This window comes from Pteronotus mesoamericanus, unplaced genomic scaffold (genome assembly GCF_021234165.1).
Source record: "Pteronotus mesoamericanus isolate MK-2021 breed Mesoamerican mustached bat unplaced genomic scaffold, CSHL_Meso_final scaffold_31, whole genome shotgun sequence".
NCBI classification, from domain to species: Eukaryota; Metazoa; Chordata; class Mammalia; order Chiroptera; family Mormoopidae; genus Pteronotus; species Pteronotus mesoamericanus.
Window position 1 is genome coordinate 3,660,205 of NW_026555312.1, and position 8,141 is coordinate 3,668,345.

Sequence of the window (8,141 nt, forward strand, 5' to 3'; positions counted from 1 at the left end):
TACAGCTATAGTTGATATATGTTCGTGCCTTCCTGAAAGCTAGTGATAGGCACACATCTACCTGCATCAACAGGAAGGGGAAAGGAGCTATTAAAAAGGGCTCCTTTATAAGCTGGAGCAAGTTCTAGGGTTTATTTAGCATTAAAGTTACTTTCCACTTTTTACAGTCCTTTGAAATTTAGTGAGTTCTATTTTCCAAAGTTGTGGCTCTATAGTATAGCCATTTTATTCTGGACAGCTGACAATAAATATTAGGAGCGTATGAAGAAATCAAATCAAAACAGAAGATTTTCCCTCACACCACTCTGCTAAGCACCCCAAGGTCCTGTTATGAAAGAAATTTTAAAAAGACCACATGAGCCAGGCCTGGTAACCCTGCCACCATCCTAATCTAGATCCTTATGAGCTTGCTAGTGCTTTTGTAAGTTTCTTCCTACCTCCAAAACAGCCTTCAGAGTGCCTTGAGGTTAATTATCATAAACCCCCACTTCACTGAAAAAACTTGACAGCTCTGATAGCCTGCAACAGGTCCAGTTCCTTAAATTACCTTTAAGCCTCCTCTCTACCCTGTCCATAACTGGCCATTTCTCATTTGTTTTCCACTATTAACTTACACAAAACAAGACAGCTCTTCAGGCAGACAGCTCTCCCATTATACACTGAAAACAATACATGAATTATCAAATTTTATCGAACACTTGTGAGATGCCAGACAATACGTTAAGGATTACAAACATCTCATTTAATTCCTTCAATTAAATGATATATGATTCTACCCCTTTTAAGACTGAGGAAAGTGAGACTAAAGAAGTGAAGGTACTTGTTCAACCAAGATCCTCCAGCAGATATAGGATCTTACGCTAACCTATCTGTCTCAAATGCTGGTTTACTTTCCACTCTGGCACACTCTCACCCTTGCTCTGTGTGTGTGTGTGTGTGTGTGTGTGTGTTCTAATCACTCCTTCTCCTTGCCATCTGAAATGGCTTCTCAGTTCCACTATACATATCTGAATCCCACCCAGTTTGCCAATCCCAGAGAGAAATTCCCACCTCTATCTTGAAATCTTTCATCCTAGTCCTTGGCAGAATGCTGAACTCTTCATTATGTGCAGCACATACTCGGCATTCCTATTCTCTGCCCTGTACTGTCATGTCAGTTTTCTTTTATTCATTTCCTTCCAACTACACTATTAGTTCCTTGAAGATAGGGAATTTGCCTTATATTTCTTATATTCTTCCCTCATATTTAAGAGCCTAATGATATAATTCCCATTGTTGAACATGCACTTCATGCACAACAATCCTTAATACAATAGTAGATTCTGTGACTATTGGCATTTTGTAAATAAAGAAACTGAGGTTCAGAGAGAAAAAGAAAGTTGTCTAAGCCACTCAGCAAATGCATAGCAGATCTGATACTGAAACAGGCTGTCTGAATGGAATGCCCCTTTTCCTTCGCCAATACCCTGTACTGGCTCAAAATACGTTATTCCCCACACAATGTGAATTTATGAAGTGTTGCTGTGTGGAGGATACTCAGCAAACCTCCAGAAAACATCCTGCTAACACTGACTTTGAACAAAGGACACTGTTTTTATTCTTTCATAGGGTAGATTCTGAAACTCAACAGAGAAAAGAATGAGTGTATGCCAGGCCATAATACCCCAGGTCATCGCTTCCATTATCCCCTCTGTAGGAGACATGCCCATGTTGGTAGGAACCAATGATGCTGTCTGTATCTGTACTGGTGTTCCTGTGAGATAGAAGGGCAAACTGCCCTTCCCATAGCAGCCTCTGCACCCTTTAAATACACAGAGGAAAATAGGAGAAAATAAAAGACACAAGTGTTAATGTTTTTTAAATGGCCCGCAAAGGGGGTTGGGCCGAGGTTTGTCTCTGCAGCAAAAAAATGGGTTGCTGCTGTGGGAAGAATAACGATTGCAAAAAATGTTCATAGCTGACCAATTAAACCAATATGTAGAACTCCAGCCAGCTTCTTGTTCTCATCTAAGATAGGAAAGTGGCAATTGAATGAATAAATCTCTAAGAAAATAATAACTTTTGAGAATATGAGTATCAAGGACTGGAAGTCAGACTAATTTTCCCCATGTAGATTATCTCTTCAGCACTAGTGCTGAAGATCTGGACTTGATAGAATTAAGCAGGCTAGCACGTTTCTTTACACCCAACAGGTCTTTAGGAAATGTTAAAAAAGAAATCTCTTGCAGTGGCATCAGCGTACTTCTTATGAATTTGAGAAAGGAAAAATAATGAGTAATTATTCACTTGCCTCCAAGTATCCCTGCTAAAACTAGTCTATTCTCTCAAGTTCCTAAAGGGGGTTTCCATCTTCATTTGTATTTTGGCTTAAACATCTAGACGACTCAAGGACTATGGCTCTTACCCTCACCTACAAAATGTGTTGTGACACACAAAATCCCGCACATGCACAGCACTTAATAAACCAAATCCTTCCATTTACTTCATCTTAAATGAGGCTCAAAACCACCTTTTGAAGTGACCCAGTTGAGCATTACTATTATAAACATTTTGCCTATGAGGAAAACCAAAATTTGCCTCAAGTAACATAACTGGTACATGGTAAATCTAGCCCCAACTCCTGGTCCAGGGTTCTTTCTACCACATGACACTTCCCAATTCTCAGAGCAATTTCTCACATTTTCTATATCTGGATCCATATATCAATTTGTAAGTCTAAAACCAGGAACTTCTCTATCTGAAAGAGATGGGCTCCAAGCTATACTAATCTAACTTCTATTACAACTAACTAGGCCACAGTAAGAATCTTCCACCCCAATCCTAAAGCTATAAACACTATATACAAAATTTAATATTTAGATTCATAGTAAGAAATACCTGGATGTTTCTTAAGTCTATAGAAGATGAGCAAGCATAATGGTTAGGCTATCCAGTTCCAAAGAAAGCCATTGTCACTTGTTTTTCCACTATCCATTTTCCATTATCATTATTTATTGAGGGTTTTTTAGGTACCTGATACCCCTTGTACTTGTAACATAAAATTTTGGAGCTGTTTTGTCTATCTAATGGACAAACAGTTCAGGGTCTTTCCCTAGAAAAGATCTGGAGTTGGATTTATCCACCTTGTTCACTTGACCCTTTAGTTAGATATGTAAATCTGGTATCCAGGGACCAACACGTCCCCTTCCCTAATTTCTGGGCAATAACCAAGCTAATCAAAGCAGGCAGGACTCAAGGTTTCAGCTCTTATAAATGGCTGAAATGAGGACATTTTTTTTTCTTAGCTCAAACTTGGTTAATCTCCATCCAAACTCTGGGGTAAAAGACAGGAACATATTGTTGTTTTGGGACTGTTGCCCGAGTTCCTTGTCTGCAGGCTGAACTTCCCAATGTAAGTGCATCAGTGTTGGCAACATTCTGTTTAAGCAAGACCCTTCATCCTTATCTACTGGCCTTAATCTCTCCTGATCATTATGGTCTGGGTCCCTGTTAATCACTAATGATCCCAAGGCCCTCTATACAATACTAAAGGTATTAGAGCTGAACTCCTACAAAAATTCCTACTCAGCTAATTACATTCTTTCTGCTTTTCTTGGTTCTCCATGTAGTCTTAACTGGAGTTGAATCTGAATTCTTTCTAAAGACTAAATTGTTTGCTGGTGGTTTCTGGAAAGCTCTTGTAAATTCTTCCCTCAAATGAATTAAGCTAATTATGATTCAAAAGCCCCATGACCTACCGTTCTCCCTCTCCTGCTCTCTCTCTTCCTTGAGTGCCTTTTTATCTCCTCTCCCATACTCTAGTTTTGAATATGGTAAGAATTTAAATTCACTAGGTGAGGAGTTTCATGATTCTGTATTTTGTACAGCAGATAGCATATTGTTAACTTACAGCAGTACGCAGTGGTTCTACTACATATCTACTTCAGGGTCTACATTCACAACCAATCACTAAAAATGGCAAGTATTTCAACCTACAGGTTAGACTCATCTACAGTCTAAGGATTGCTGACTTTTTGGTAATGGCCAAATGCCTTGCTCACTAAGTAAAACACGTGCTAAGCCTGATTTCTTAATTGAGTATGATTCTCTTATATTTCAAAGAATGTGGAACATTCATTCTGTAAACAATATAGGCAGGGGTGTCCAACCTTTTGGCGTCTCAGGGCCACACTGGAAGAGGAAGACTTGTTTTGGACCACACCTGAAATACATTGCAACATGTAATCACAAAAATATCTCATAGTGTTTTAAGTAAATTTACGATTTTGTGTTGGGCTGCATTCATAGCCATCCTGAGCTGCACATGGCCCACAGGCCTCAGGTTGCACACCCCTGGATCCTGATTTTAGCCCACGACATCTTGAATTTTTCCCACCCAATTCTCTATTTTAGAACTTAGCTTGTAATCACAGTAGAAAATCAAATAAAATCCAGATTAATAAAATTCTTGGCAATATAACTTTCTGAGGTAATATATCTCTATAGAGCATACCAATGTACTATACAGAGATATGATTATTAAATTAATAATTCATTGATGATCAAAGAATGTATAATTTCAAATGAGCACTTACTTAAAAGCTGTCCATTGGTAGCTTTATTTCAATGGCACTGCCATCGTTCAAACTATGTTTGTATAATGACTTAGTTTAAAAGCTAAGAAAGTTCAAAACTTTTAGTTTAAAACTCAAGAAAGTCATCTAATTGTCTTTCTGATTGTTTTGACCCCACATTATATTACCCTGCCTTGATCACCCACCTTACTCTTCAGGGCCCTGAAGGTCTTTAAGGGAAGATGACTTACCATCTACAAGGGTTTTTAATGAGACGTGCTGTGAGTTCTGGAAACTACCCAAAGAAGAGCTCAAAAACAGGTTTGAGCAATGGCAGCAATTTGAAGCATCATGCAATAAGTGACAGCTTTCCAAGATGACACATTGGATAAGAACACACTGAAATGTATGTGTAAGTTCTGGTATAGTTGTTAAAATACAGCTATTAAAATGTACACATTCTGTTATGGTTGACTATTTTTTACTTATAGTTATATCCTGGCTATAAAGTTTCAGTCCTACAGCACAATATAAGGACTAAGGATAAAATTATTCTTAACATCTTGGCTTCTATTATTATACTTCACAAAATTTTACATTCTTTAGGTACATCTTACAGATTTCACATATAAATGTCTTGATTCAAGGATCTTGGCACTGTTGTGGGTGATTTCAAGCATTTTCCAAGAAGAAATTAAAACTACAAATAATTGGGATAAACATGGGATATGTTTTTCTGTTTTTATTAAAACAATGAACTTTAACCAGGTGTGGTTGTAACTACTTGAGATGTTTGTTTGCTTGACTTAATTGTAGGCAATTCTTACTCAAGGATGAGGGGGGAAAAGAACAGGTAGTTTTGATTTTAACTAAAAATGCAGTGCTTTCACTCACATAAAACCTGAGTCCATGCAAAATGTTAAACCTTTCTAAGAACACTTCACATTCTAAAATAATTAAAAGAATGTCACAAATTGCTTCAATCATGCAAGTCCTCTAAAACTTTGTTTTAAAAGTTTTAAGGGACAAAAAACATGGTACTGTAAGTAGTGTGCAGGGTGGAGATAACTTTCTGATTTCTAATTTATTTTCTTCCCTTGACCTACTATTTGAAAGCAGCCAATACAATTTTCCATTTGTATAAATGAAAGGCCACAGTTTTTCACTTTTTCATAATAATATTCCTTGAGTTTCTTGTTTTAGATACATTTTAACAATTATTTATTAAATGCCTATACGGGTCATGTTCAATGGCAAAGTGACATGGAGGACCTATGGTAATGAATAAGTACTTATTGAATTAATGAGTGAAGGAAAAAAACCCATATTTTGGTCAACACATATGGAGTCCACTGTAAAATTAACTCCCACAGGATTTGGTAAATACAGTTTCTATTATATAATATCAAGTCTAAAGCATCTACTTAGATTTGGATTAATTTAGATTTCAGAAATTCATCCATTAGGGCCCTAGCCATACTTCTGAACTAATCAAGTGACTCCTAATATAATTAGTCTTTTACACCCAGGAGTAAGTAGTAATCATTAAGACTGGAGTTTTACAGAAAATTTAACTGACTCCCATACCTGAGAAAAACTGATCATTTCATACACCCAGTACTTGTGGTAAAAGCATATGGTCTCTCCTTTAAACTAGCAGATGACTACCTTTCACAACAGAAGTATAAACATATATAGTTTCCTCACTTTTCTAACTGTTCCAATTTTAGAAAATGTTGGTTTCATAAGTAGAACTCTCTCACTGACGTACTATGGACTGTTTGGTAGGTCACATAACATTCCTGTTCGTCAGTGTATACAACAGAATATGAATAAAACCCTCCTCCTTCCTTATGGAGACTTTTGTGAGTACTGATAAATACCTACAAAATGATAAATGTTACTACCACTTTCAGCACTTTGAAAGATGTCAACCTAGCACAAAATATTTTTGGTGTGTGAATTAAAAATGCCTCTTACTGAAGGCCTTAGATGTTTCCTTCTAAGATAGCGTGTCAAGAACTGGCTTATACATTATCCGTCCTCCAGAACGCACTGGCATCACACTTCGTAATAGCTTGGTATGATGATTGCTGTCAAAATCGCCTGCACGGAAACATCGGTGCCCTAGATTGACATAATGTATCAGCGTGACAGAGGGCTGAAAATCTAACACCGTGCTAAGAAAGACTTGGAGAAAGGTACGCTATATGCGTGAGCAGAAGGGCTCCAACCCTTCCTGTGCTTTAACTTAGGGGGGGAAAAAATGGAAGTTCCCGGGAAGTCTGGCGCGCGGGATGGGGAGGCCAGACAAGCAAGTGCCCGCGACAAAAGTAAGAAAAAATAGATACGTATTTTTCAAATTCGAATCCCATCTAGGATTAGATCTTTGGGTCTCTCCTCCCCATGAGCACCACACAACGGCACCCACTTAGCTGGGAAATGACATCGAAGCGGGGGCTGGGGGGCGCGACCGTCCCCGAGACCGGCTGGGGGACACAAACTAGACTGAGGGGTGAGGCAGGGTTGGTTCAAAGGGCTCGGCCTTGCGAAGCGCTCCCGTCTCGGGAGCGTCGTTCTCGTCACCGCTGTCAAGCAGCCGCACTCCCCCCGTTCGACACGCGTGACCCGCCGCCCTCGCGACCTCGCGCCCGGGCGACTCCGGCGGCGCCCGACGCCGCCGCCAAGTCAGCCAGCCCTCTCCTCGCCCTCGCTTGGGGTTGGCGGTTGGTAAAGCTCGGTCCGAGGCTGTCTTTCAACAAGCCTCTTTCCAACTTGCGGCGTGAAAACCAGAGCTACTCGAACCGCGAGCCCCGATTGCACACAAAACCCCTAACGGGGACACGGTGCCTGCACGCCGCACTTGCCCCGCTCCCGGTGCTTCGAGGGCAGCGCGCTCCGTCCCCAAGTCTGCTCCCGCAGGTTAGCCCCGCTGAGGGGCCGCCTCAAGCGCGACGCGAGATCCCGCGCACGCGGGCACACTCGCTGCTAAGCAGGGCCCTGTGCTGTTGGGATACTCTCACCTCAAATGAACGGGCGCTGCCACCTGCGGGAGGAGGAGAGCAGGTGGGGAATACTCACACTGGGCCGGGCCGCGCAGGGTCCTCGCTGGGAAGGACGCGCGGGCTTCCGCCGGGAAGCGGAGCCCCAGCGGGTAGCGCCGTTGCCGCCTCCTCGGAAGGGAGGCCTCTACCGTCAGCCCGCGGACCTGCAGGCCCCGCGCACGCTGCCGGCGGCCCCGCCCCTCGTCCCCGCCCTTTCCTGCCGGCCCCGCCCTTTTCTCCAGCTCGCTTCCCTCCTCCTCTCTGCCCGCGGGGTGCAATCGCCTCTCCGGGAGACGAACTCCGAGCAACGAGGAGATCCTTCCACCAGAATGAGCTGTGATATCCTTTTGATGGCTATAATTTATTCCAAATCGTCCCTGGACTGAAACGATCAATTAGCAGCCCGAAACGCACTGTGAAATAAATTGTCACACTCTCTATTACAGGATGGTTATCATATATTTATAAGGTGTGTTTTCTGCAATCAGAACCAACAAGGTGTTGAGTGATCAGTCATAAATGCACTTCCTCAGAAAGAGCGAGA